Source organism: Oryctolagus cuniculus, chromosome 7 (genome assembly GCF_964237555.1).
Source record: "Oryctolagus cuniculus chromosome 7, mOryCun1.1, whole genome shotgun sequence".
NCBI lineage: Eukaryota > Metazoa > Chordata > Mammalia > Lagomorpha > Leporidae > Oryctolagus > Oryctolagus cuniculus.
In genome coordinates, this window is record NC_091438.1 from 81,014,578 (window position 1) to 81,042,414 (window position 27,837).

Sequence of the window (27,837 nt, forward strand, 5' to 3'; positions counted from 1 at the left end):
TTATTACTTAGGGAAAGGAGTAAGTGTTGCCAGTAAGGAAACTTCTGCCTTCTTATACTCGCTGCTCTAGCTCTCCACATCTGTCCTTGTTATTCAGTCCTAATTAAAATGCCGGCAAAAGCCTACACTTTCTTCTGGATCTCCCCAGTCTTGTTTGTTTCCTGGGTTTTACTTCCATAATAACTCCTTTACTAGACCATTCACACCCCAGATAAAAACACAGCTCCTTCTCTGGATTCATTGTTGCTTCCAGCTTTGGATACTGTTCTAACATTCTCCCTTGTGTCTTGCTGTTACAAGACTTTCTTAAACAAGGATTTGCCTTCTTTGCATTTGTTCTGTGTGTGGAAAATGTTAACTGCCTGGTGATGCTCTCACTTAGGACCTACCTGACATCTGTGCAGCATTTGAAACAGTCTCCTTAGTTTACTAAAACACAACTTGTTTGAAAACTGCATTCTGTTACCACCACTAGGCTGAAAACTTCCTGAGGGCTGAATATGCATATAGATGATCGCAAAATAAATGTTGCAGGCAAACTGCACACGTCCTTGTTAAATAACTTACTTTGCACAGTCCCAGTCTCTTTAAAATTTCAGACCAGTTCAAATGTTGATTTTTCTGACACTTTACACCTTTTTTCCCCCTCCTGGATGAATCACTGCCCCAAATGTCTTGTCAGTTATTTCAGGAGCAGTCACAGACAGGCATGAACTCATCTCAACTTCCAAGCTCCTCCTCAGAAGCTATTGTCTCATTCTATTTTGTATTCCTGTCACTTACCATAGTGCCTGGCAAACAAAAGGTACTGAACAATTATTTGTTGAATAAATGAATGAATGAATGAATGAACACAGGTGAGCATCATGGAGCAATGCTCATCCAGCTCAGGTCTGGGAGACTAACCAGCTGTGTGGACAGGGATAATTAGCAAACTATCCGTGCAGTAGTTCGTGTTCTTTGCTAGATTTGGTTGTCTCTTTCAAAATAAGTTTCTTTACACCTTGGAGGGGGAATTGTGCTTTTTCATTCAAGCGAGGGATGATTTCAGGAATAAAGTGCACTAGCACAGAGAAGTGGTACTCAAACTTTGTGGTTTCAGAACAGCTTTCATGCTCTGAAACTTAAGGAGGAGAACCCCAAGTGTTTGTTTGTTATTCCCATAAATATTTGCCATGTTAAAAATTAAAACCAAGAAACTTGGGGTTGGGAATTTGGCATGGCATTACATCTGCATCCCATATCAGAGTGCCTGGGTTTGAGTCATGTATCTGCTCTCAATTCCAGCTTCCTGCTAATGTGCCTGGAAAGGAAGCAGAAAATGGCCCTAGTAGTTGGGCCCCTGCCATTGGTGTGGGAGACCAAGATGGAATTCCTGGATCCTGGCTTTGGCCTGGCCCAGCCCTGGCTGTTGTGGCCATTTAGAGAGTGAACCAGCAGGTGGAAGATATGTCTCTCCTTCTCTATAACTCAGCCTTTCAAATAAACAAATACATCTTTAAAAAATGCATATTTTGGCCGGCGCTGTGGCTCACTAGGCTAATCCTCTGCCTGCGGCACTGGCACACCGGGTTCTAGTCCCGGTTGGGGCGCCGGATTCTGTCCCGGTTGCTCCTCTTCCAGTCCAGCTCTCTGTTGTGGCCCCGGAGTGCAGTGGAGGAGGCCCAGGTCCTTGGGCCCTGCACCCACATGGGAGACCAGGAGGAAGCACCTGGCTCCTGGCTTCAGATTGGCGCAGCGCCAGCTGCAGCGTGCCGGCCGCAGCAGCCACTCGGAGGGTGAACCAATGGAAAAAGGAAGACCTTTCTCTCTGTCTCTCTCTCTAACTCTACCTGTCAAAAAATGCATATTTTTATGAAAAATAACCATCGCCCAAAACAAAAAAAGTATTGTTTTATATTTTCGCAAATCTCTTGAATGCCTGACTTAATGTAGAAGGCAAGTGGATTTTCATATCTGCTTCTGCACTCAGTCTATGGTGATGCTGTTTCGGTTGAAGTGTATGAATCACAAAATGGCCTCAGAGAGCCACAGGATTGAAAATTGAAGGAATATCTCATCAGCCTTTGCATAACATTGTGGATATTCATTCTTGAGACTACACTAACATTTGATGAGGTTAGTTGTAACACAGGATTAAGGAACTTTGTGAAGTCTTTATATTAAAACTCATTAGTCTTCTTGTGCTTTTAATCACACTCTTCCACCATGTATGATTTTGTAATGTTGTGCATTGGTAATGTAGAAAACATTGAATCACTGAGCAAATGTTCACAAATTTCTATATAAAAAAACCTAACAGTCATTGATGTCACTACTGTTACCATCAGAACAATTAAGTATGGGGAACACAGTGGTAAATACAAGTTTTCTAGAATTCTAATTGTCACTTCAAAGTTTGAATTTTATCACTGTCAGCAAGTATTATTAGTAGTTCTATTTCAAGTGTCAGGGTAACTTCATTCATTTTGAGAACACAATATGCCACATATTCAGGTCTGAGTAGTCAGTTGTTTTGTGCAAGTAGAAGTGGTATGATATGATAAAGTAGTTCATTCTACTTTCAACTCGCTCACATAAGGGCTATCCCAGAGACAACCATTGTATGAGTGCTTTGAATGAAGCAGAAGTATTTGGTGTCTTCTTCCCATTTCATCACACATGTAGTCAAGGGATAAGAGATATTAAAGTAGCATTTTTTCAATATAATATTTTTTGAGATAACATTTTTTATTTACTGGTGCACACATTATATTATTTACATTATAGCCAAAGGCTTAATGGCTCCATTAAACAAAGAGTTTAACCAAGAAAAACATGAAAAGACCGTAGTCCAGCAGGAACATAGGCAAGGACTATAAACAATCATCAAATGAAAAGATGTTCGATTTCACTTGTAGAAATTTTAAAATAGTTGCAAAATCATTAAAACTATAGTGGTGTGAGGCCGGAGCCGCGGCTCACTAGGCTAATCCTCCGCCTAGCGGCGCCGGCACACCAGGTTCTAGTCCCGGTCGGGGCGCCGGATTCTGTCCCGGTTGCCCCTCTTCCAGGCCAGCCCTCTGCTGTGGCCAGGGAGTGCAGTGGAGGATGGCCCAGGTGCTTGGGCCCTGCACCCCATGGGAGACCAGGAAAAGCACCTGGCTCCTGGCTCCTGCCATCGGATCAGCGCGGTGCGCCGGCCGCAGCGCGCTGGCTGCGGCGGCCATTGGAGGGTGAACCAACGGCAAAGGAAGACCTTTCTCTCTGTCTCTTTCTCTCACTGTCCACTCTGCCTGTTAAAAAAAAACAAAAACAAAAACAAAAAAAACAAAAACAAAAACAAAAACAAAACAAACTATAGTGGTGTGTAACTCATATCAATTTGTTTGACAAATATTAATTTTCACATCTTCAACAAGGACATTAAGTGATGCTGGATTTTTTTTTTTTTTCAATTGCAAGTGTGTACCAGTGAAGACTCCAATTTCTCCAGCATGGTCTGGTGCCTCCACCTTCATTCATGTGAAAACACCTTACCCACCACTGCTTTTGCATCATCACTGGAAAAGGAAGGAAGTATCCATGCATAGTAAAATTGTTTGGACTGTGGGGCTCCTTAAAAATGACTGGGCTACAGGTTGAGAACCACAGAGGCCAAAGGTCACTGTTCTTTCTTAACTTCTGGCTGTCCTGGTAAAAGCAAAAGCTTGAGCATTCCCAGCAGGTGAGGGTCTCTATGTCCTTGGCTGAGTTGCCACACAGGCACCACTTTTCTAATATGGAAAATAAAGACAAACTGAGGGATGTAAGAAACTTCCGTGCTATCCTGCGCTCCTTACTGTTAGCACAGCCTAGTAAAGATGGATTAAGACTTGTCAGCAGCTGGTCGAGACAGCCAGCTTTTCGGTGTTGTCACTCAGCTCTGAGTGCACTTAAACTCTTTCGGGTAAATGCGTTGTGTGTATGTGTATGTATGTTGCACGTACATGCCAATAGACAGGTAATGCATGCTACATATAAATATACACACATCGATGCATAATACATGTCGTAGCTCCAAGCTGATATCTAGGACAGTATTAATCCTTCATGTTCTTGATATGAAAAGGAGAGTGGGGAGAAATAAAAAAATCTAAACTAAAGAGAAAGTAGGTGAACCTTTTGCTTACTTAACTGAAAAAAATTCTTTTTGTACTTTTCTTTTACAACGTTCAGCACCTCTGAAAAGTTATGCATTCCAGTGGCAACAACACTTAATTTCTGTTTCCTTACCTCTGTTGTTTCACAGTGATTTATGACAATTTCAAGGGTTACTATTTTAAGCTAAGTAAGAGGTCCATTTCTGAAGAAATTGTTGGGTTTAAATAGGGGGCTAAGAATCAACCAGTGTAATTGTATTTCTATTTAAATATTTCTCTATTTTAGAAGGATAAGTGATAGCTTTGATACTTTGATATTCCCAACTTATTACAAGATATTTTAGTTTATATAACCAGTACTGTCTTTGGAAATATGAAATTTCAAATTATATCAAGGGATTCTGCTACCCTAATTTTAAAATTTAAACTTTACATTATATGAGAGTACTTCAAAAAGTTTGTGGAAATGGAATGAATAGTTTATTTGGGTGCAAAAAATTTTGAAATCCATGTATACAAGGAGTTTTCAGAAAGATCACGGACAATGCATATTATGAAAAAAATAATGCATGGATTTAACATTTTTGTACCCAAATAAATTCATCTTTTAATTCTACTTTCCACAAAATTTTTGAAGTGCCCTCATTATCTCTATTTCTGCTATCTCTTTCAGAAGCCCATATATATTTTCCCTTTAAAAATACATTTTATAAAAAAGCTTTTTTACACTTCAAATCAGTTTTTTAATAGATTCAATATGGTTTATAAATACAATTCTAAGAACATAATGATATTCTTTTCCTCCCTCTCTCCTCCCCCTCTCTTCTTCCACCCTCCTTCCTTCTCTTTTTCTAATTTTTTTAGTTATAAAAAACATCTTAATATTTCCATATTTCAGACAACTTTGCCTCTCAATGATATCAACTAATCCTTTGCTAAAGGATATTGGTAGAATCAGGTGCAAACACAGGAGTTTGTTCATTCGTTTGTTCTTTCCTCCCTTTCTCCCTCTCTCCTTCCCTCCCTTCTTCTGATTCTTCCTAAAATCTATGTCCCTACCCATCCCCAGGATAACCTTAGTGCATTCTTAGAACTGATCGCACAGAATATTTCCTATTCTACTCATTAACTCACAACACAAAGAATATCAACATAATTCTATGTAGGTATGTGGTTCCCAACACTAGCATCCCCTGGCTTTTTTTTTTTTTTTTTTTTTTTGACAGGTGGAGTTATAGACAGTGAGCAAGAGAGACAGAGAGGTCTTCCTTCCATTGGTTCACCCCCCAAATGGCCACTACAGCTGGTGTTGTGCTGATCTGAAGCCAGGAGCCAGGTGCTTCCTCTTGGTCTCCCATTCGGGTACAGGGCCCAAGCACCTGGGCCATCCTCCACTGCCCTCCCGGGCCACAGCAGAGAGCTGGACTGGAAGAGGAGCAACCAGGACTAGAACACGGCGCCCATATGGGATGCCGGCGCCGCAGGCGGAGGATTAACCAAGTGAGCCACAGCACTGGTTCCTCCCCTGGCTTTCAGATGGGCACAGCTGGCATTTGTTCTGTCCCCCACTGTTCTGGTGCGTGTCCCCTTTAGATAACACCATCATACACCATGCAAGGAAACAACGGCTAATTCTAAATGACACCAGGCATCTATCAGTAACCTGGTGAGTGGCCCCTTCACAGAATGAATAATTTAATAATTCCTCAGCACAGGAAAAATGAATCCGACTGAGAAGAAACCCATATGTGTTTCTCATCTGTGTTGTGAAATCCAACAGTCAGTTCTCATTTGTCACCATATTTGATCCACCGGCAGTATCTGACATGGTTTCAGCACCCCTCAGTTGGCTTTGCAAACACCTTGCGGGTTTCCTCCTACACCCACGCTGTTACTTCTTACACTGCTTCACTGCTTCCTCCTCTCCTCCATGCCTTCTTATTTCGGAGGGGCCCAGTGCTCAGTCTTTGGTCCTCTTCTCTTCCCTAACTCGTTCCCTGCTTTGGTAATCGTGTTTGGTCTCAGTGCTTTCAACACCATCCATACTGCACTCTTCACACGTTTCTGTTTGCACCCAGACTCACAGTTCCAGCTAAGCCCGTGATATCCTATTTAAATGTACACTTGACCCATCAAAATTAGTGTGGGAGACCAGGAGAAGCACCTGGCTCCTGGCTTCGGATCAGCGCGGTGCACCGGCCGCAGTGCACCGGCTGCAGCTGCCATTGTGGGGTGAACCAACGGAAAAAAGGGAGACATTTCTCTCTGTCTCTCTCTCTGTCCACTCAGCCTGTCCAAAAAAAAAAAAAAATCAGTGTGGCCCAGACCTCCTCCCATCCCATTTCCTACGCCCTGCCCCATAGGGAAGTCCTGCTGCAGATGGAGCTACCCTACATCTGCAAATGGCAACTGCTCAACTGCTATCATCTTTGTGGTTGTCTCAGCCAAAAACCTTGGAATCATCCTTGACCCCTCTCTTTCACATCCATGTCCAAGCTGTCATGTAAAAGCTTATTCGTTATGTTTCCTAATGCATTACTCCTTACCTTCCAAGAGAAGGTAAGTTTTATAAAAGTAGGGTTTTTCTTTTCAGTTAGAAAATAATACTTGGCACACAGTAGGCACTATTTGATTAATTAATTAATGAATATGTAGTAATTCTAATGGAGAAAGTGGGTGCAATTGCCCCAAGTTTTGAAAATAATAATTTTGGGGCTGGTGCTGTGGTGCAGTGGGTTAAACCTCCATCTGTAGCCCCTACGTCCCATATGGGTGCCAGTTCAAGTCCTGGCTGCAGCACTTACAATCCAGCTCCTTGCTAATGCACCTGGGAAAGCAGCAGAGGATGGCCCAAATCTCTGGATCCCTGCACCCACATGGGAGATCCGGAGGAAGATCCTGGCTCCTGGCTTCAGCCTGGCCCAGCCCTGGTCATTGCGGTTATTTGGAGAGTAAATCAGCAGATGGAAGATTTCTCTCTCTCTCTGTAACTCTGACTTTCAAATAAATAAGTCTTCAAAAAAAAAAAAAAGAAAAAGAAAAGAATTGCCAAAGCGAAGTGTGTTATCTGAGTGATGTCATGGGAGGAAGGTCCCACAACAGACAGCCAGGACATCAGCACAGCTATGGGGAGAAAGAGAAGTGCAAAAATGGAAGAATATAGAAATGCCATGATGTTAAATTTATGGCTTCTGGCCCAGTGGCTAAGACACCGTTTAGGACACCTATAGCCCACATCAGAGAGTCTGGGTTTGAGTCCCATTCTAGCTCCTGATTGCAGCTTCCTGTTAATGTGGACCCCAGGAGGTGGTGGTGATGGCTCAGGAGTTCAGTTCCTGCCCCCAACACGGGCACCCTGGATTGAGATTCCCAGCTCTGCTCTCCCTTTGTCCCTGCCATTGCAGGCATTTAGGGAGTGAGCTAGTGGATGGTTTCTCTCTCTCTCAAAAAATCAGATTTGTGGCTTCTTCTTAGTTGTACCCAAAGGATCCGCAAATCAAAATAAAGTCATTAGGGTATGCTCAAAGCATCAGTTTTAAAACAAAGTGCTTTTCACTAGCAGTGCTAAGGTAGAAATATAAAGAAGAAAAAAGCCAGTTTTGCAGTTACATGACAATCAGGTCCTTCTCCCTTGGGAGAATCTGACTCAGGATACTGTTTTATTGTATGGTTGTGATGCACATATGAAATATTTCTAGAAAAATCCCCAAAAGAAGAACATAATTCTATGAAAATATAATTATGCTTCAAAAAGTTCATGGAAAATGGGATTATAAGTCAAGTTACTTTGGTGCAAAAATTACTGAAATTTATGCATAGTTTTCTCATAATATATATTTTCCTTGAACTTTCTGCAGACCCTTTTTATGGTTGAAATTCAAAATCACTTTTGCACCAAAATAAACTTATCTTTGAATACATGTTCCATGAATCTTCTGAAGTACTCCTGTATGGCTTTGTTAGACATATATTTAATTATGACAGAAAATCATAAATGAGTTATAAAATTTTAGGACCTGAATAGGAACAAAGAGATAATCCAGTCCACACCCTCATTTTATGGCTGAAAACTTGAGCCAAGAAAAACTAGGTTTCTTGCCCAAGAAATATGGCTAGTGATAAATTATGACTTCCAACCAAATCATCTCCCTCATTCTAAAGCTCTTTGCTAATACTACAGGATGCTGATTGGAACTTAAAAATCTAAAATGTGTTTAGAAACAAGTAGTTTCATAAAAATTTTTCCTCTACTCAAAATCTTTCCATTCATTTGAAAGTGAAAAATAATTTTAAAATCCATCATTTAAATTATTCTTCAGCTATGCTGCCCTTGGAGGCTCATAAAATGAGCAAACTTCTGACTCAAAGAAACCTTAAGAAGCAAATTGGACTTGCAACTCAACAGAAACTTCTGTGTTATCCTCTCCTTGGAATTCCCATGATCTATGTCCAGTTAGTGACCCAACTACATTATATGGAAAGTCTACAAACTGAATTCACCCTGCTTTCTAAGGGTGGTGGTGTCATGGAGCAAACACGCCTCCTACCTAGCAATTCTCATTCTCTCCCAACAAATGAAGAAGTAATTATTACTAACCATGCCCTTCACATATTTAAAGAATCCTTTTAAGCATGGGTACTGCAGATCATACATCTCAAGGCCTTTACTATATGTGATGATTTCCAATTATCTTTATCATTGTCATAGGTCTTGGAACTCACTATGAGTTTGTCACATATTATGGTCTGTAGCTGTGTCTGTTCTTCACAGGCATAACCCAGTTTCATTCACTCATGTGCTTGCTATAAATTACAGAGCAAACTGCATATCAGGCCCTGTACTAGTTGCTGAGGGAGTGGAAATGAAAAAAAAAACAAAAAACAGAAGCCCTTGCCCTTGTCCACATGCACTCATGGAAGAAAGTGCACTGAGGAAATTCCTAGGACAACAGGAATTGAAACTGCTCTCCTCTGTAACTGGTATAGATTATTGTTCCTATGTCAATGGTGCAGCTAAATATGCTATGCTTACTTCTCTGAGGACAAAGTTTATATCTTTTTTATCTCTGTATCTTAGAGATAATAGCAGAATGCCTTACAAGAGGTTCTCAATATGTATTTGTCAAATTGAAAGAGAATTTAAATACACACCACATACACACACACACACAGAACCAATTAAGCATTTTGCAGTAAAGACCAAACACTTCTATTGTTATTATTTTATAGGACTTGACATAGCTATAAATAAGAGTGACTATTAGCACATAACTCCGTATTGCAAATAATTATTCAAGGAATATTCACTATTGCAGAGCATACTTGAGATGAGGAACAGATGCAGGAATTATTTATAATTTCAGAGTTAAGGATCATTGAACTTTTAATGCACAATGTTCTGTCACTAGTGCTAAAGAGGTTGTATATTGATTGACAATGCCTTCTTAGGTCTCATCTTGCACCCAAGGAAGTGGCCAAGCACTTTGCTTCCTTTGTCTGAATATTACCCTATGAAGAAACAAGTGACAGAGGACAGATTTAAACATAAACATCCTGTTAACACTATAATGCTTTGGAGCACTGCATTCCTAACTCTTGCTGAGATCTTAAAAGAGGGACTTAATTTCTTTGGGATTTTTGTCAAAAATCCTCAGCTACATCTATACATCACTAAAATAATCTTATGCTTACTTGGCACATTTTAAGTGCATTTAAATTCAGAAATTGTTTTTTGAAATGAGGCTAAGCTGTCATCGAACAGTTTTTAAAAAGCTGACAATAGAAGACTATCAGATATTAGTCACCCTATTCCTCTTTTCTGTTGTGTTGAATATACCTCTGCTCTCTGGTCCTGCTGGCTTCCTAGTTGCCTCTTCATTCTATCTCCTTTATTTCTATCTCCTTCAGGAGGCAGGGTATGCATACTCCCACCCCTACCCCACCCCATAGGATTCCAATCCTTTAAAAGGCTGTGGGCTTTCCCTCAAACTCTCAATGTCACTGACCATAGTTTGGACAAGGTTTCAGTTCATCTTATCAGTCTTTATTTATTTATTTTTAAAAGATTTATCTACTTATTTGAAAGTCAGTCACACAGAGAGAGATCTTCCATCTGCTGGTTCATTCCCCAGATAGCTGTAATGGCCAGGGCTGGGCCGGGCAGAAGCCAGGAGCTTCTTCTGGGTCTCCCATATGGTTGCAGGGACCCAACTATTTGGGCTATTTTCTGATTTCCCAGGCACATTAGAAAGGAGCTGGATTGGAAGTGGAGCAGTTGGGTCTCAAACCGGCACCCTATGGGATGCTGGTATTGCAGGTGGTGGCTTTACCAGTAAAACCACAATGTCGGGCCCCCCTCTTATCAGACTTAACATTCAACAATGAAATCTGGGGTTCAGCTGAGTAAATCTTTAATGATTGTTCTGAAGACCATTTATCTCTTTCTTCAGTGGACAGAAGGAAACTGAGATTTATCTCCAATACAATTTTGCAGCTTAAGTAAAGAGGGCACAAGAATTCTAAGCAGCAGACACACAGTGAACATCCTGTGCAGGCCAGAAAATCCAGACAAAACAAAAGTGCTGGCCAGGTCAGCTCCGTGGAATGCTACACTGGTCAAACGACAGCAAGGAGAGGAAGGAGAAGACAAGGAGACATCTGCCCATTAAAACTAAAGTTTCTTGCCTATTACTTTCTGCAGTTTAGAATAATCTGAAAAGGCAAGGGGTATTCTTTATTTCATAAATTCTTTTCCCCAAGGCCCAAAAATGCCCAATAAATTGTTGAGTTAAATTCTTAATGATTCTATAGGAGGAATATCGTTTTTTTCTGTTCTGACAGGGAGTTGAGAGTGTTTTCCAGAAACCTTTTCATGAACATCATTGGTAGACTGGTAAGTACCAGTCATCCAAAAGCATGACAGGGAAGCACCAGCAATGTTTTGTCAAAAACTTTCCAATGTGGGTTTTTTTTAATTAAATAGTGGTAAAATTAAAATTTTCCAGCTATGTTAAATACAGCAAGTAGGAAACAAAGCAGCACTGTTCAGAAAATGAGAGATATTTAAAGTTGAGAATGAAAGTTTAATAGAATTAGACTGTGATAATTTTTATCTTCCAATTTATTTATTTTTAATTTAGTTATTTGGAAGACAGCAAGACAGTGAGAATGAGAGCAAGAGTGAGAGAATGTGCTGTGCTTCCATATGGTGGTTCACTCTCTGAATACCTACAATGGCCAAGGCTGGAGCTAGGAGCCAGGGACTCAGTCCAGCGCTCTTACATGCGTGACAGGGATTCAATTACCAGAAGCATTACCACTGCCTCCTAGGGTCAGCATTAACAGGAAGCTGGAATCAGGAGGCGGAGGCAGGCATCGAATGCAGGTACTCCAATCTGGTACCTGGGTGTCCCAACGGGCAGATTACCCAGTAGGCCACATGCCTGCCCCCTTCTTCTGTTAGAAAATTAATCTTTATGAGAATCTACCATTTACAATTTCAGGTGCCATGGGAGGTTTGATAGTAGCAAAAACACTGGCTGCTGAAGAATTCTCTTTGGGACATTCTAGAAGGCTGCTCTCAATCTCATGCCAGCTCTTGAGCTGTCTTTCCTGGCGGGTGTGCTCAGCAAAATCTGTGATGGAAGGAAGATGTTCAGGTCCTCAGCCTCTGGAAAAAACCAGCTCTGCAGGAGGAAATCACGACTATGCAACCTGCACTGCCAGAGTATTAAAACTGACACGGTTTCATCCATCCCGTCAATAATCATTTAAGGTAGATCTTTGTGCCCACAAGAAAAACATTAGCTAGCTTTGGCTCTAATTTCACATACTGATTTAGTGGGCATTTTTCCAGGTTAGAAATTATGTGAGCTTCCTCTCCCTAGTTATGTTTTCTCACAACAAAGTTAAATGAAGTCTAATACGAAGACATCCAATACTCCCAGAGCCACACATCCTACCCATTGATGGAGGGCATGAAAGATTTCTTTATTTGAAGGCTCCAGGAGGATATGGGGAAAGGCTTCCGGACACTCCCCAGTCTAGACTGTGCCAACAAGGTATATGAAAAAAATTCTTGAACAATACAAGTCACTTAATTAAAATACATGTTTCTGAAGATGAATATGTTCTTAAATTTTGACAGATAAAAAAAGTAATTCCCCTCTCAAAAAGAAATGTGAAACTAAGTGAGAGACATGACATGATGGGAAAGGTTAAATGATCTAAATGGCTCCTAAAAAGTCACTACAAAAAAAGACAAATGATAGCTAGCAGCTGGGCCTTATGACACTAACTGTAGAACTGGAATGTTATTCCAGCCCCTCTCCCTCCTTGCTCTGCAAATTCTTGTGCATACTGGAGATCAAGGCTCCAGCACCAGTTGCTCAGGGAAGCTGTCTCTGAGCTCCCGAAGTCAAACCCGGAAGTTTAAGCTCTCCCAGCACTGTGGATGTGGCTCTCACATCACGATGGCCCCTGTCATAGACACCGTGTTCTGTCCATTTGTGTTCTTAGGTTCATGTGGGTCTCCCCCTAGACTATAAGCTCCATAAGGGCAGTAATAATGTCTGCCTTGTTCATCACTGTTGTCCCAACTGCTAAACAGTGTTTGGCACATAACAGGTGCTCATATATTAATTGATTGAATAAATGAAGAACCCATTAAAAATAAAGTTACAAGAAAAGTCTAAGTACAAGATATCAGATACATTATTTTGAATCCTTTGTCAGCAAAAGGAAAATAACCTGGGGCTGGCACTGTGGCGTAGCAGGTAAAGCCATCACCTGCAGCACCAGCATCCCATATGGGCTCTGGTTCAAGTCCTGGCTGCTCCACTTCCGATCCAGCTCTCTTGTGGCCTGGGAAACCAGTGGAAGATGGCCTGGGTCCTCGGGCCCCTGTACCCTCCTGGGAGACCAGGAAGAGGCTCCTGGCTCCGGGCTTTGGATGGGCACAGCTCCGGCTGTTGCGGCCAATTGGGGAGTAAACCAGCGATGGAAAACCTCTCACTCTCTGCCTCTCCTTCTCTTTCTGTGTGGCTCTGACTTTCAAATAAATAGATAAATAAATCTTTAAAAAAATTCATTAAAAAAAGGAAAATAACCATCAACTCACCTGGAATAAGATGCAAAGCAGCACCATCTTTATAGACAAACTGTATAGTATTTTAAAATGGAATACACGCAGTTGCTATTATTAGAAAGGAAGCTGACTTGGGGCTGGATGAGGTATTCCTGAGAAAACCAACTCAAAAATACCTACAGCCTTGCCAAATGTATTTTTAAAGATGACTGAAAGACCCAGAAAACAAGATATGGAAGCCTAGAAATACACCAGCTTCCATGGTGACATCTAGAGTTGATTTCGGGATGGATTTTGTTCAGCCGCCTCATCAGTGGTATGAAAGGGTGAACTGGGGGCACTTGGAAGCGGTCAAACCAGCTCTGGAGTTGTCACATTGTAGATTTAAATACATCAATCCCAGTACTAAAATATGAAAAGTTACATAGAAATATCACAGGAATTCAATTAAAACCTGAGGTGTAGTAGAAAAAAAGTAAGGCAACAAAAAGAAAAAAAAAAACTTATTTTAAACTTACCTCAAAGATGAGAGACCTTGGGAAGCTCTGATGAGGAATTTGGGAATGAAATGGACGATCTTTTGGATGATGGAAAATTGGCTTAGGGCCAAGGGAACCGGTTTAGGGACAGGGTTTATGGAACAACTGTGGGGATGTTTGTTTTTATTTGTTCTGTTCCTCTTTCCAGATGACCCAAGTTAACACAGGCCAATGTTTTAGGGATCTAAGAAATAGCTACACAGACATAAATTAAAATTCTTTCTGCAACTAAAGGGTCCACGCATCAGGAAATGAACATATAAGTTGGTTCACTTTTATTCAATGCCCTTGGCTGCAAGCAAGGTCAGTCTTGGCATTCTTGTGGGAAAGAAGAATTCGTGGAAATGGGGTGGAGAAAGCCATAGAATCAGATTCGCCCTTGGCCTTTCCCTTTTTGAAGACTGAGGGAGGAAGAGGTCATCAGTACAGGTGGCTACTCCCTGAGTACAGTTTCTCAAGGACAGATGAATTGTCTTGAAAAAGCTTTATGTCCCTAGCTCCTACCACAGTGCCTGGCAGCTTTATTCATTTCTCTACAAGTATCAGAATAGATTTTATGCACAAGGTGTTGGGCTTGTACATAAAAGCAATGAGTAAGAAAGACATAACCTTTATATGAAGCTTGCATTATGGTGGGTAGATGGATGGTAAACGATTATATACAACCAAGGACAAATTTCAGAGACTCAGGACATCCAGAGGTGCCTGAGCTATTGAAGGTTCAGGAAGTAACGGTACAGGGAAATGTGATGTGTACGCGGTGACGGTTAGCAAGGCCAGGGCCAGGGCCAGGAGACGACTCCAGATGCAGTGAAAGGTCTGCACTGTGATGCGTTTTCTTCTCAAGATGGGGGCTGGTGCTGTGGCACAGTGGGTTAGGCCACCCTCTGCCGAGCCAATGTCCAATGTGGGTGCCGGTCCAGGTCCCTGCTATTCTGCTTCGAATCTAGCTCCTTGTTGGTGCCCCTGGTGGGTGGCAGAAGATGGCCCAGGTTCTTGGGCTCCTGCTCCCATGTGAGAGACCTGGAGGAGGTTCCTGGCTCCTGGTTTTGGCCTGGCCTGACCCTGGCCTTTGTGTCCCTTTGGGGAGTGAGCCAAGGGATGGAGGATCTCTCCCCCCTCCCCCCCACCTCTGTCGGTCTCTCTCTATCTCTGCTTTCTGTGTCTGACTTTCAAATAAATAATTCTTTAAAAAACGCTCTCTATGATTCATTATAAGTGTTTTGTTTCTGTTTTTGAAGGAGGTTGGACCCTGACATTTTCTATTTCTAGAGACATAGGCTCGAGGTAGCCCAGGCTGGTCTAGACACCCCCAGATAAGGCAGGTAACAAATTATAGATTCTTAGACAAAACTGGCAAAAAGTCACCAAGACTCACTTACCAAGAGTCTCTTTCTAAGGAATATGTGAAAATCTATCCAAACCATCATTTCTATGGAAACAGAGCTTAGCAGCTTCACCTTGCACCTGGATGTTAAGTGAAGCTAACTGCCCTTCAGAATATGTGAATTGGTCCTGACCTATACTGGGTCACCCTCCACCTGATGCCTTAACTCTGATTCAGTGTAAAAATGCCATAAATGCCAAAATGCCATAAATGCCAAATGCCAAAAATGACTATGTAGACCATATTTGGTAACAGGTTCAAAAAATTCTCATCACAAAGAGTAATCATTGTTTTAGTGTCTCATAGAGCAGTCATCATCAATGAGGGCACTGCTCAACAATTTCCTGAGACTCAACACAATGGCAACAGGATGGCCAAAGAATACTTTTTTCCTTGCACCTGTCCAAACCTGAACCAGTGTGCCATGAAGTCACTCCCATTCAAAATCCACCTGTAATTCCCTTGCAGAGACACACAGCAGAGTCAGCCTTTGGTCAGAGGGCAGTCTCCTTTGGTCTGGGTTTTTACTTTTCTCTTTTTCTTCCTCTCTCCCTTTGATATGCCCTTTGCCCTTCCCTTTATTCCTTCCTCCTCCTCCTCCTCTCTATCCTTCCTTCCTCCAGGTCTCATTCAACATTTCTCACCTATAAAGTGCCAGGCACTGGGGATAAAAGATGAACAAGAAGTTCTAATACAATATGCGTGCAACAGACCTATAAACAAGGAGACTCAGAAACGTGTTATCCCTTTTCTTTGCTCCCCAGCTCTTTATACTGACTCAAACTCAAAGGGTTGAAGCAAGTCAGACATGTGCTGGGAAACCTGCATGCCAACCAGGGAACTCATTCTTGCATGTGGCCCACAAAGACATCTGCCAGAGAGGGGCAGGGTACAAAACTAAACAGGAGATCGCCCTGGGATGAAGAGCGGAAATTGAAATAAAAAGGCACCTTAATTTTCACAATCTGAAATTAGACATGGAATAGATTCACACATACGTTCTTGATAAATCCAATATAAATTCTTGCAATTCGCCATTCAGAACCCAAGAACCAAACAGTTTTTTCATAAGAGGTACTTGAATAAGCTTTTTTTTTTTTTTTTTTTTTTTGACAGGCAGAGTGGACAGTGAGAGACAGAGACAGAGAGAAAGGTCTTCCTTTTGCCGTTGGTTCACCCTCCAATGGCCGCCGCGGCCGGCGCGCAGCGGCCGGCGCACCGCGCTGATCCGATGGCAGGAGCCAGGAGCCAGGTGCTTCTCCTGGTCTCCCATGGGGTGCAGGGCCCAAGCACCTGGGCCATCCTCCACTGCACTCCCTGGCCACAGCAGAGAGCTGGCCTGGAAGAGGGGCAACCGGGACAGAATCCGGCGCCCCGACCAGGACTAGAACCTGGTGTGCAGGCGCCGCTAGGCGGAGGATTAGCCTATTGAGCCGCGGCGCCGGCCTTGAATAAGCTTTTATATATTCAATATCTTCCTCCATTATTTCTTTTTTAAAAAGATTTATTTACTTATTTGAAAGGGAAAATTTACAGAGAGAAGAAAGAGGGAGCGCTTCCATCCACTCGTTTACTCCCTAAATGGCGGCCAATGGCCGGAGCTTGGCAGATCAGAGGCCAGAAGCGAGGAGCCAGGAGCTCCTTCCAGATCTTCAAGACTTGGGCCATCTTCTGCTGCCTTCCCAGGCATATTAGCAGGGAGCCGGATAGGAAATGCAGCAGCTGGGTCTCAAATCAATGCCATAAGGGATACCAGTGCTATTGGCTAAGGCTTAACCCACAGCGCCACAGGGCCCGTCTCCTCCAGTATGTCTTAAGCTCCTATTTTTCTGGTGAGAAGGTTCACAGCTATTTTCTAGTCATCAGTAGGTTTTGTAATATCACCAAATACCTAGGCACTACCTGAGCAGTGCATTATGATGACAAAGAAAAGTAGAAAACAACTGTGCAAGCAAAGTAGCTGCAAGAATTAAACCAGAGAAAAACCTGTAAGGACATAAATGAGTCAGCAAGGGGGCATAACAGCCTTAAGGGCATCAACTTCAAAGAGAAAATGAAATTATTTAGGTTGCCCTAGTAACACCAAGGTAAAATGTGGGAATGAAAATGCGGGGTTTAACATTAAAAAAGCCTTCTTCAGCAATAAGATCTCTCACAACACAGAATGAGCTTTACCATAGCAACATGCAAAAAAGATGTAAACAGATTAAATTCAGAAAAGAGCCAAGGGAGTGGAAGCATGGAAATAAGGATTAAACTGAACTAATAAATATTCTGCCCCTTTTCTTCAACGCAGAGAATTAACCAGGGGGGATGCCAAAGGGACTGCAGGGATCAAACGAGACTTCCCTCAGTAATATATGCTCTTTAAAAAGTTTTAAAGTTCTCTGTTAGGTACGCATATTATTTCCACCCACTCATTTTCACACGAAAGGCACAGACTCTCCATTCATTCTAAAGCTCTGGTTTTATTAGGAAAAGGCCAAGGAAAAAGCAGACACAAGAAACAGAAACATCCCCCTAGGTTACATTTTCTATCCTAGCACTCCATTTTTTGGGGGGAGATACGTATCTATTTGGGAGTGGTTCTTCTTGAGAACAACTGTGCTCACACAGACACACAGTATGAAAGCAATGCTATCAAGTCATGGTGGGCGGGAACACGGCACTGAGTTGAGTGTCTGAGTCTGAATCCTGGCTCTACCACTTGGATGCCAGGGGACCACGAGCAGGTTCCTTCTTCTTTCCGTTCCTTCATCTTTAACATGGAGGAAAGGACAGTATCTTTCTCCACAGTGTTGTTGGAAAGGGTATCAGAGATAATTGCAGCAAACCCTAATTGTAGTTCTAGGCAAAAGTGCACTCAATATATGACAACTGCCAACATTATCAACAGAATGACATATTTGTTAAGTGTGATGGAGAATTTACCATTTCTTCAAATTTTCTTTGTGGTAAGAAAGCTTAACCAAAGTTCTACCCTACAGTTTTTACTTTTTTTTTTTTAAAGATTTATTTTTTGAAAGAGCCACAGAGAGGCAGAGGCAGAGACAGAGAGAAAACTCTTCCATTGGCTGGTTCACTCCCCAGATGGCCGTAACAGCTGGAGCTGTGCCAATCTGAAGCCAGGAGCCAGGAGCTTCTTCCAGGTCTTCATGCAGGTGCAGGGCCCAAGGTCTTGGGCCATCTTCCACTGTTTTCCCAGGCCATAGCAGAGAGCTAGATCAGAAGTATAGCAGCTGGGATTCGAACTGGTGCCCGTATGGGATGCCGGCACTGCAGGTGGTGGCTTTACCTGCTATGCCACAGCACTGACCCCAGGTATAATGTTATTTAGTGCCTCTGGAGCTTATCCAGAGATAAGCTCATTGCACCTATTCATTAGATATTCCCCATTTTTCTCTTCCACCTAGCAACCACCAATTCACTCTTCAATTTTATGAATTTGACCATTTTAGATATTTGATATAATATGTAAGTGGAATGTAAGTGGAATCATGCCTATTTGTCTATCTGTAACTGGTATATTTCATTTAGCTTAATTCCCTTTGGTTCAGCCATGTCACCACACATTGCAGAATTTCCTTATTTCTAAAGGCTGAAGAATAGTCCGCTGGAGGTAAATACTACCTTTTCTTTTCCCGCTCACCTGCCAATGAGCATTTAGTGTGTTTCCAGATCTTAGTTACTTTGAATAGGAGCGTTCACTATTAAGATTAAAATTTCTTGGGGTGGGCATTTGACCTAGTGATTAAGCTGCCAGTTGGGTTGCCCACCACCCATATCAGAGTCCCTTTCTCAAGTCCTGACTCCACTCTGATTCCATCTTTCTGCTAATGTATATGCTAGAGGACAGCATGTGATAGTTCAAGGGTAGTTAAGTTCCTACCACCTAGGTGGAAGACGCTGATTAAGTTCCTAGCTCCTGGCTTCAGCCCAGTCCAGCCCCAGCATTTGCAAATACTTGGGGAGTTAACCAATGAATGAGTTCTGTCTCAAATAAGAAAAAAAAAGAATAAATCTTTAAAAAAGAATAAGAATTTCTTGGTGTTTAGAGCCTACTATTGTAGCTTGGGATAACACACAAAAAATTAATTTCTTTATAACAACTGAAGGAATAAACTTTGAAAGAATCAATTGTGTTAAATGGGCAAGGAGAAGTATAACAACAGATATTTAATGCCATTGGTCTTGCTAATTGCTAGGCATTGAAACAACATAAAATGTTACTTGTGGAATCTCCATATTAAATCCATCAGGAAGGTGTATCTCTGCTCTACAGAAAAGGAAATAGGCAAAGAGAGATTACATAATTTTCCCAAAGGCTACAAAGCCTATGGATGGCATAGCAAAAACTCTAGCCTGGGTCCATCAGATTCCAATGTCCAAGCTAATTCCACTTCACAAGGAAAACTGGTTGGTTTCTAATCATCTCCTTTATGGGAAATTCAGAGCTGGCATGTATTGGCAATAGCACGTATTTAGGAAGTTATCTATCTAAGGGCTGTATACAGGGCAATAATATTTGCAACCTGAACATTCTAGTGTACTATCTGAAACTGAGCAAGAAATCTAGCTTGAGAACAGATCTTTGTAGAGGTGGTAAAGGATTCACCCTTCTGACCATAAAGGAGACATTTAAATGGAACTCATCCTTCTATTGAGCTAGAAAAATGGAAGTTTACCAGAGCCACAGAAGCACTTTGATATGACTCTGGGTAGTTATACCTGTTTTTCATTTGATGCTAAATCCTTGGGTGGAGTGTGCAGTTCCCAAATATTGCACAGTTCCAGTCTCCTCTGGGTCATCTGCAAGTGGTTTCCAGGAACTCAGTGCAGCCAAACAGCAAGAACCTTCTGTACTGAGAACTTGAATACTGGGAAACTTATTCCAAATTCAAACAGAAAGAGAGTGACTACTTATTTCCTTTTCATTGTTCTTATTCAAATTAATTTGGTCAAGATACTCAATTGCAAGTATTAGCCAGGCCGGCCCCTAGAAAATTATCCACATCTCTCTCGTCTGATGTTCCAGCCAAGTGTTTTGCTTTACTGCAGAGATGCCATAAAGAAGATTCATTTTTCTATGACTTGTTCAAATGTTCAGTGCTTTTAGGTTTTTGTTTTATTATGACTCTGCATTCCTGGCATCCCCATCCGGAACCCACAATGTTTCCAGAAGCAGGATATAGAAAATACTTTAGCCGAACTTTAAGTAGAAGAGTCCCATGGGTATGTCAAGTCTCTTTCCAAACCATAGGGACTCAGCCTTAGTTCTGCTCAAGTGGACCACTCTGACGTTTGAGCTCTGTCAGGGGAATATGATTTGTGGTGTGATTTCATGACAGCCTGAGCTGCAGGTGCTCTCATGCTGGATACCGGCATCCTTCCCAAACGTCCACCCTAGAAATCCAGAAGATGGAGTTGCCCCTGATTAAAGGGTGCACGAGAGCAGGTTTGGGGAGCGGGAGGAATGAGGACTTTGGCGAAGGATGAGTTAAGTCGGTCACATCCATCAGACGTCCAGGAGGAAGGACTCCACAGACAACTGCATATATTAGACTACGGTTAGCAAAGCTCTGGGCTAGAGATACAGATTTTGGAGTCATTGGAATGCTGACAGTGATTAAGGCCACAGAATGGAACCACTTACGGAGCACAGAGAAAAGAGAGAACTAAGGACATCCTGCAGCAAGGAGCATTTGCCATGGTATGGGCAGGGATGTTGCTCTCTCACTTCCTTCTGGTCTCTAATGTCGCTTCAGAAATGCCTCCTCTGGTCTCTCTCTGGGAAATATTACTAACAACTCACCAGCAGAGGCATACCCCCAGCATGCTCTTTCTCATCCTTCCAGTTGCTTTACCCAGTAGCATTAACTTTATCAGACACATTCTATATGTGTTCACTTGTGTATCTGTCTGTCTCCTGATTTATAAATTAAGTTCCCTAAGAATCAGGACTTTGGGCCCAGCATTGTGGCATAGCGGGTTAAGCTCCTGTCAGCCGTGCCAGTATCCCATATAGGTACCAGCTGCTCCATTTCCTATCCAACTCCCTGCTAATGGCTTAGGAAAGCAGTAAAAGGTGGCCCAAGTGCTTGGGCCCCTGTACCCATGTGGGAGATCTGGAAGAAGCTCCTGGCTCCTGGCTTCAGATGGGCCTAACTCCGGCTGCTGTGGACATCTGGAGAATGAACCAGCTGATGGAAGACCTCTCTCTCTCTCTGTCTCTCCCTGTCTCTCTCTGTAACTCTGCCTTTCAAATAAATAAGATAAATAATTTTTAAAAAAAGAATCAGGGCTTTATTTGTGTTCATTCCTATCTCCTAGTGACTAGAACAGTGCTTGGCACATAAAAAACTACTTGATCAATAATTGCTGAGTGCTGGAATGAAAATTGAGTATATACTGACTCTGAAATTCTTCCAGCTGTAAAAATGAATAACTGCAATCTTTACATGAAGAGCAGAATTTAGAGTAAGAGTGAACTCATTCTGTGGGAGAGAAACACCAAATTTCTTCCGCATTTCTCAGGGTACCTGCATGCTGCTTAGGGGCAAAGGGCGAGCAAAGAAGTCTTAAGAGGCCACCTAAGAGACCCGTGTGGAAGTGCAAATGGGAAGTCTTCTATTTTGTCTTTTTTTTTTATTTGACAGGTAGAGTTATAGACAGTGAGAGAGAGAGAAAGGTCTTCCTTCTGTTGGTTCACCCCCCAAATGACCGCTACGGCCAGTGCTGCGTTGATCCAAAGCCAAGAGCCAGGTGCTTCCTCCTGGTCTCCCATGTGGGTGCAGGGCCCAAGCACATCCTCCACTGCCTTCCTGGGCCACAGCAGAGAGCTGGACTGGAAGAGGAGCAACCGGGACTAGAACCTGGCGCCCATATGGGATGCCGGTGCCGCAGGTGGAGGATTAACCAAGTGAGCTATGGCGCCGGCCCTCTATTTTTGTCTTATTCAGGGAGTTAGGAGAAGGAGGAAAGGAGAGGAGTTGGACAAGAGGGGTTCCTGCCTGATATACTTGTGAAACATGGGCTCCTTACAATAGAATTAGTAGTGTCACATTCTTTCCTCTGCTCCCATTGTCCACTTCTGCCACCTTCTGGGGTCCCACCATGGATCAGGTGAAGACTCCGAGAAGGAAAGTGCAGGTGTTCGTGAAGGAGCAGTCATGTAGCAGACAGCACTGACAGTCTGGGTCAAATCACCCAGTGACAAATGATCAGTAAGGCACAAGCACCACAAGATGGGTGTGGAAGGACCGGGAAGTTATGAGGATCAGTAATGGAACAAATCAGTAATAAAGTTCTTAAAAACATACAGTGCTGAGCTTGTGGTATTCAAGAGCCAGAGTTTGCCTTTTGCTGTAACTAGCATTATTCACCTCCCTTACTAGAGTTAGGACTCTGATTGGTTTTTTAGAGGACTGTGGAAAATTTTAGATGAACATTTATTTAAGGGTAACAAATTCCACCTTCAGAACTAAATCCAGATTCCCAACATTTCAGACCGACCTCTGCCATTTCCCTGGTCCAAGCCACCATCTTTTGACCAGATTATGAAGACAGCTTCCTAATTGATCTCCCTGCTTCTATCATTGACCCTGATAGGTTACTCTTAACTGAACATCTAGAATGATCCTCGTAAAATACACAATTTCTCTTCTGCTCAAAATGCTCTAATAATTCTCAGAGAAAAAAGCCAAAATGCTATAAAGCCCTACGCAATCGCACTCCCATCCCATCCCTGTCTGTTTCTCTCTCTCTCTCTTTTTTAATTTATTTGACAGATAGAGTTAGACAGTGAGAGGGAGAGACAGAGAGAAAGGTCTTCCTTCCGTTGCTTCACTCCCCAAATGGCCGCCACGGCCAGCGCTGCGCGGATCCGAATCCAGGAGCCAGGTGCTTCCTCCTGGTCTCCCATGTGGGTGCAGAGGCCCAAGCACTTGGGCCATCCTCCACTGCCTTCCCGGGCCACAGCAGAGAGCTGGACTGGAAGAGGAGCAACCAGGACTAGAACTCGGTGCCCATATGGGATGCCAGCACCGCAGGCGGAGGATTAACCAAGTGAGCCACAGCACCGGCCCCAGTTGCCTCTCTTGTACACTTACTTTGCTCCATCCACACTGTTCCTTCAAGCAGTTCCTTGAACATCCAAATTCAATACTGGCTCAGGCTCTTTGCATTTGCTGTCATTCTACCTGGAACTCTCTTCATGGTATCTGTATGGCTCCTTCCTATGCCTTCTTCAGGCCTTAAAGTCGTCAGGATTTCTACTGGTTTTCTTTTCTTCTTTTTTTTTTTTTTTCCATCTCTGTCACTACCACCCCTGTCTAAGCCATCATCACCCCTTGTTTGTATAACATGGAGAGTCAATTTAATATTATATTCCATTTCTGCTCCTCTGGACTCTTTCTCCCTTATTTTTCTCCATAAGCACTTAACACCTTTGAACATATTATGTGGACTTTAGTTATTTATGTATTTCCTTTTCTGACTTCTGCCTCTTGAATGTAAGTCCCACAGGGGCAGGAATTTTTGCCCGATTTGGAAACTTTTGTCATCCAGTAGATATTTGTTGAATGAAAGAGTAAAGCAGCAGAAATAAAGCTATGGAGAAACATTACGTAAATTGAGACAAGCTGTGCTGAGAGCCTAGCAGGACGAGGAAAAACTGAAGGACCAAATAGAAAGGTTCCACCTTTACACAAAGCAAGCTTAGCATTGCTGCCTGAGATACCTACGGGAGACCTATTGCTAAATGACTCAAGAAAAGGTTCCAGAACAAAGCCTGTGGCTTGGTCACGCCAAGGAGAGGAAAGAATAGCAGACCACATCTGCATGGTGAGCCTTGCTCTCTGGAAGCAGACTGCAGGACAAGAAAGCCAAAGATAGGATTTCTCTAACAGCCAACATTACTTCCTGAAACCCGAAAGGGCCATGTGTTTCCAAAGGGAGAACATGTGGGCCAATATTAAATTAGGAACTCTGATTGGAAAACCTGTTGATAGAATCTGGTCAGAGTTGGTCTGCTGGAATTTATTAGAGAACATCTGGGGCGAATAAATCCCAGCATAGGTAGAGGAGTGGCTCTCAACCTTGGCTGTGCCATGATAGCATCCTAGACAACTTGAAAACCTTGCTGTTGGGTACAACTGATCAGAATCCATGGGGTGGGACCCAGGCACAGATGCATAAAGGTCCTTCTCGGGTGATTCCAACATGCTGCTGAGGCCGAGACTTGTACCCATAGAAACAGGTTTCCTGTTGCAATAAAAAGAAAAAGCTACGCCCCAAATGAGGTCCCAGGCAGAAGCCAGAGCTTTATCTGAGCCTACAACACAGAACCTTCTCACTCAAAATGATTTCAACACTTAATGACTTTCTACTTTAATACTGTACTACCTTTAGCTACTATTTACCTGCACACCCCCTCTTCCCAGGTCAACCTGTCAGGACTGACAAGCTCCCCAGCGTGGCCCACCCTCCCTCAGGTGGATTGTGCCACTGGGATCATATTTGGAGGGGTCTCAGACCACAAGGGCAGAGTCCTATTTTGGAAGCCTGTGGCTGGATATTTTCATCTGCAGTCCAAGAGCGACACTCCTACCTGCTCAGCTCACTGCTTCACTCCTGGGTTATTTATATCCCCCTCTATCTCCCCTCCCACACTGCAAACTCTGTCAGGCCAGAAATCAGGTTCTCATTGGCACTCCCAGTGCCTGACCTAGTTGTGTGAGCAGTAACAGTTTTCCATGACACACAGCTCCATGGGTAGCAGTGATTCAGGAACCTTGCTGAATATAGATGAGGCTCTCAATGGTACAAATGCAGTTCCACTGGGGTCCATGTTTAGTTGATAACTGTTTTTATTTTAGAGTAACAGTGAGTATTGATCTTAGTTAGCAAAGCTCTCTGTATTTATAAACCCCACAACATGAGCTAAGGTGAAAGGCACTCCACTGGTCTTCTTTAACCCCCCCCCATATATCCCTAGGCTGTGAATACTACAAAGTGACCTTCTGGAAGAAATTGGGACTTACGCAGGTTAAATGTCCTCCCTGGGGTTACACAGTACAGGGCGTGAATACACCCAGATAATACACTTTTAGAGCCTGTTCTCCTAAGTCACCAACCATAAAGTTCCATGGACAACAGAAATAACAGAATAGAAAAGTGAAATGAAGTCCTTCTTGATTTTAGGATTAGTTAACAAGAATAGGTGCTTTCCAAGTGTTTCTTAAAAACTGTAAGTGACAACACATAAAATATCCTAACTTACATTATAATATCACAGATATCAGATATTCACAACAAATGTACACTACTAAGGATATAATACATAGGGATTTTAAAAAATGTGTTTGCTGTTTGCACTGGCAGTGGCTCCTAACTTTGGCTTTAAAAGAGGCTTCACCTTTTAACTCTATAGATTCTGAGTCAGGGGCTTAATAATGTTAATGAATTTAAAGGACAAAATCTCCATCTAAAAGCTGATGTGTCCATTTTTAGCATAATGTACACACATATTTATAATAAATATTTTATGGTTTATGACTCAAAATGAAATATAATGATATATAAGTTGGCCGGCGCCGCGGCTCACTAGGCTAATCCTCCTCCTTGTGGTGCCGGCACACCGGGTTCTAGTCCCGGTCGGGGCGCCAGATTCTGTCCCAGTTGCCCCTCTTCCAGGCCAGCTCTCTGCTGTGGCCAGGGAAGGCAGTGGAGGATGGCCCAAGTGCTTGGGCCCTGCACCCCATGGGAGACCAGGAGAAGTACCTGGCTCCTGCCATCGGATCAGCATGGTGCACCGGCCGCGGCGGCCATTGGAGGGTGAACCAAAGGCAAAGGAAGACCTTTCTTTCTGTCTCTCTCTCTCACTGTCCACTCTGCCTGTCAAAATTAAAAAAAAAAGAAATATAATGATATATAATTTGAATGTTTTATCAACTGCTTAGTTTTGTAAAACTAATGAAGATTTCCTTAATCCTACTGATAGGTGATCCTAACATAAAAATAGAGATGGTGCTTAGGCATAATATGTCTAAAAATGAGGGCACTGCTACCTATTTTTAAAACATAGTGATTCTACCACTTCTCCCATTTCTACTTAATAAAATGCCCTACAGTATGAGATATTGAAATATGGAGAATGACTATTTTAAACCTACTGAGGTTAAAATTTTTTTACATTTTTTAAGACTATATTCTATAAACAAATGTATTTAAAAATAGGCTTCATTCCCAGTTTCCAAGCAAACACACCCAAATAGATTAATTAATACATCAGAGCATAGACTGTTTTCAAATGCTATAATTAACCCTGCTGATGATGTCAGACAAACAATTTTGATTCAGTGAATATGTCAACAGGAAGAGGTCTAGCAGATGCACAAAAATTCCAAGCAAACTAATTCTCGGATTGAAGCTACTTCATTACCAGAACCGCTAGTGAACCTAAACAGTGGTGCGGCCAAAGAGCAGCAGGCATGACCACTGTTTTCAAGATCTGCGGTTTCCACATATAAGGAACGTCTTCTGTAGATGCGGTGCAAGGGGCCTTTCTTAAAGCGCGGGGTGTGTCAACTGCAAAAGAACTCAGTCTTGCTGAGTAAATGTAAAGGCACTCTCCCCCACACACTTGCATGCTGCAGATTTTCCAGAAATAACGTCCGCTGCCTGACATGGACAACACACCTTACTGTTCCCCTAAATTACTTATGTTTTGGCTTCTAAATATGATACCATTTTGTGCCCAAGTTTGGCCCCAATTTGGGCTTAACTTTTTTTCGTCTTCTACAGAAAAAGAGATCCTCTGGAAATTTTGCAGAAACTGACTATCATCAAGTATCTTCCAACGTGCAAGGCCATTGCTTACTGAGTCCACTCTCAAGGAGGTACAGCATTCATTCATAAAGGCAGGACATGCTCCTGTGCAGAGCATCAGCATTATATTACCAGCACATTAACAGAAAACCTAGCAGCAATTTGTGAGCATTCTCTACGAACTGATCAAAGTTTCATACATTTAGGGTGATATCATGTCTTTATATTAATAAAATTTTAATGCAAAACTTAAATGCAATTTGTGCACATTCTGTTCTCTATGGACAGATTAGGGTTGTTTTGTTTGTTTGGGGGGGGCATGAAGTTGTTGGTCTAAAATAATATAAGTTCACAGAAAAATTAATAAAAAATGCTCCTGTCATTATCTTACACGTATATATTACTTCATTGGACATCTGCATTCCTAGAACTCTAAGTTTAGTCATAAACAGCCACATTCATCTACAAAATAAAAATAAAAAAGGAAGACATTTGTACTCATCACTTTGTATAATATAAAGCAGTGGGAGCCAGAGCTGTGGTGCAGTAGTTCGAATATTCACCTGCAGTGCCGACATCCCATATAGGCACCGGTTCAAGACCTGGCTGCTCCACTTCCGATCCAGCTCCCTGCTGATGGTCTGGGAAAGCAGTGGGAGATGGCGCAAGTGCTTGGGCCTGTGCACCCATGTGTGACAGCCAGAGGAAGCTCCTGGCTCCTGACTTCAGATGGGCTCAGCTCCAGCCATTGCAGCCATTTGGGAGGTGAACCAACGGATGGAAGACCTCTCTGCCTCTCCTGTGTGTAACTATGCCTCTCAAGTAAATAAATAAATCTTTAAAAAAATAGTGCAGTGGCTAAAATATAAATTTATAGTC

General features: G+C 42.5%; 1 protein-coding gene and 1 long non-coding RNA gene across 11 annotated transcripts in view; one reads left to right on the forward strand and one right to left on the reverse strand.

Annotated features, from left to right (window-relative positions):
* LOC103350127 (uncharacterized) overlaps positions 1-27,469 on the forward strand; it is a 32,245-nt gene extending 4,776 nt beyond the window's left edge. For 3 of the 6 annotated variants that reach the window (XR_518201.4, XR_011390585.1, XR_011390588.1), the window contains one exon: positions 3,445-9,388. This is a non-coding gene — a long non-coding RNA (uncharacterized lncRNA). Of the gene's footprint in view, positions 1-3,444; positions 9,389-11,623; positions 25,115-26,934 lie in introns of those variants that run through there. The other 3 variants (XR_011390586.1, XR_011390589.1, XR_011390587.1) reach the window with 3 other exon arrangements.
* Positions 1-27,837, reverse strand: part of LRRC8C (leucine rich repeat containing 8 VRAC subunit C) — a 111,569-nt gene that overhangs the window by 43,412 nt on the left and 40,320 nt on the right. The window lies entirely within an intron of this gene.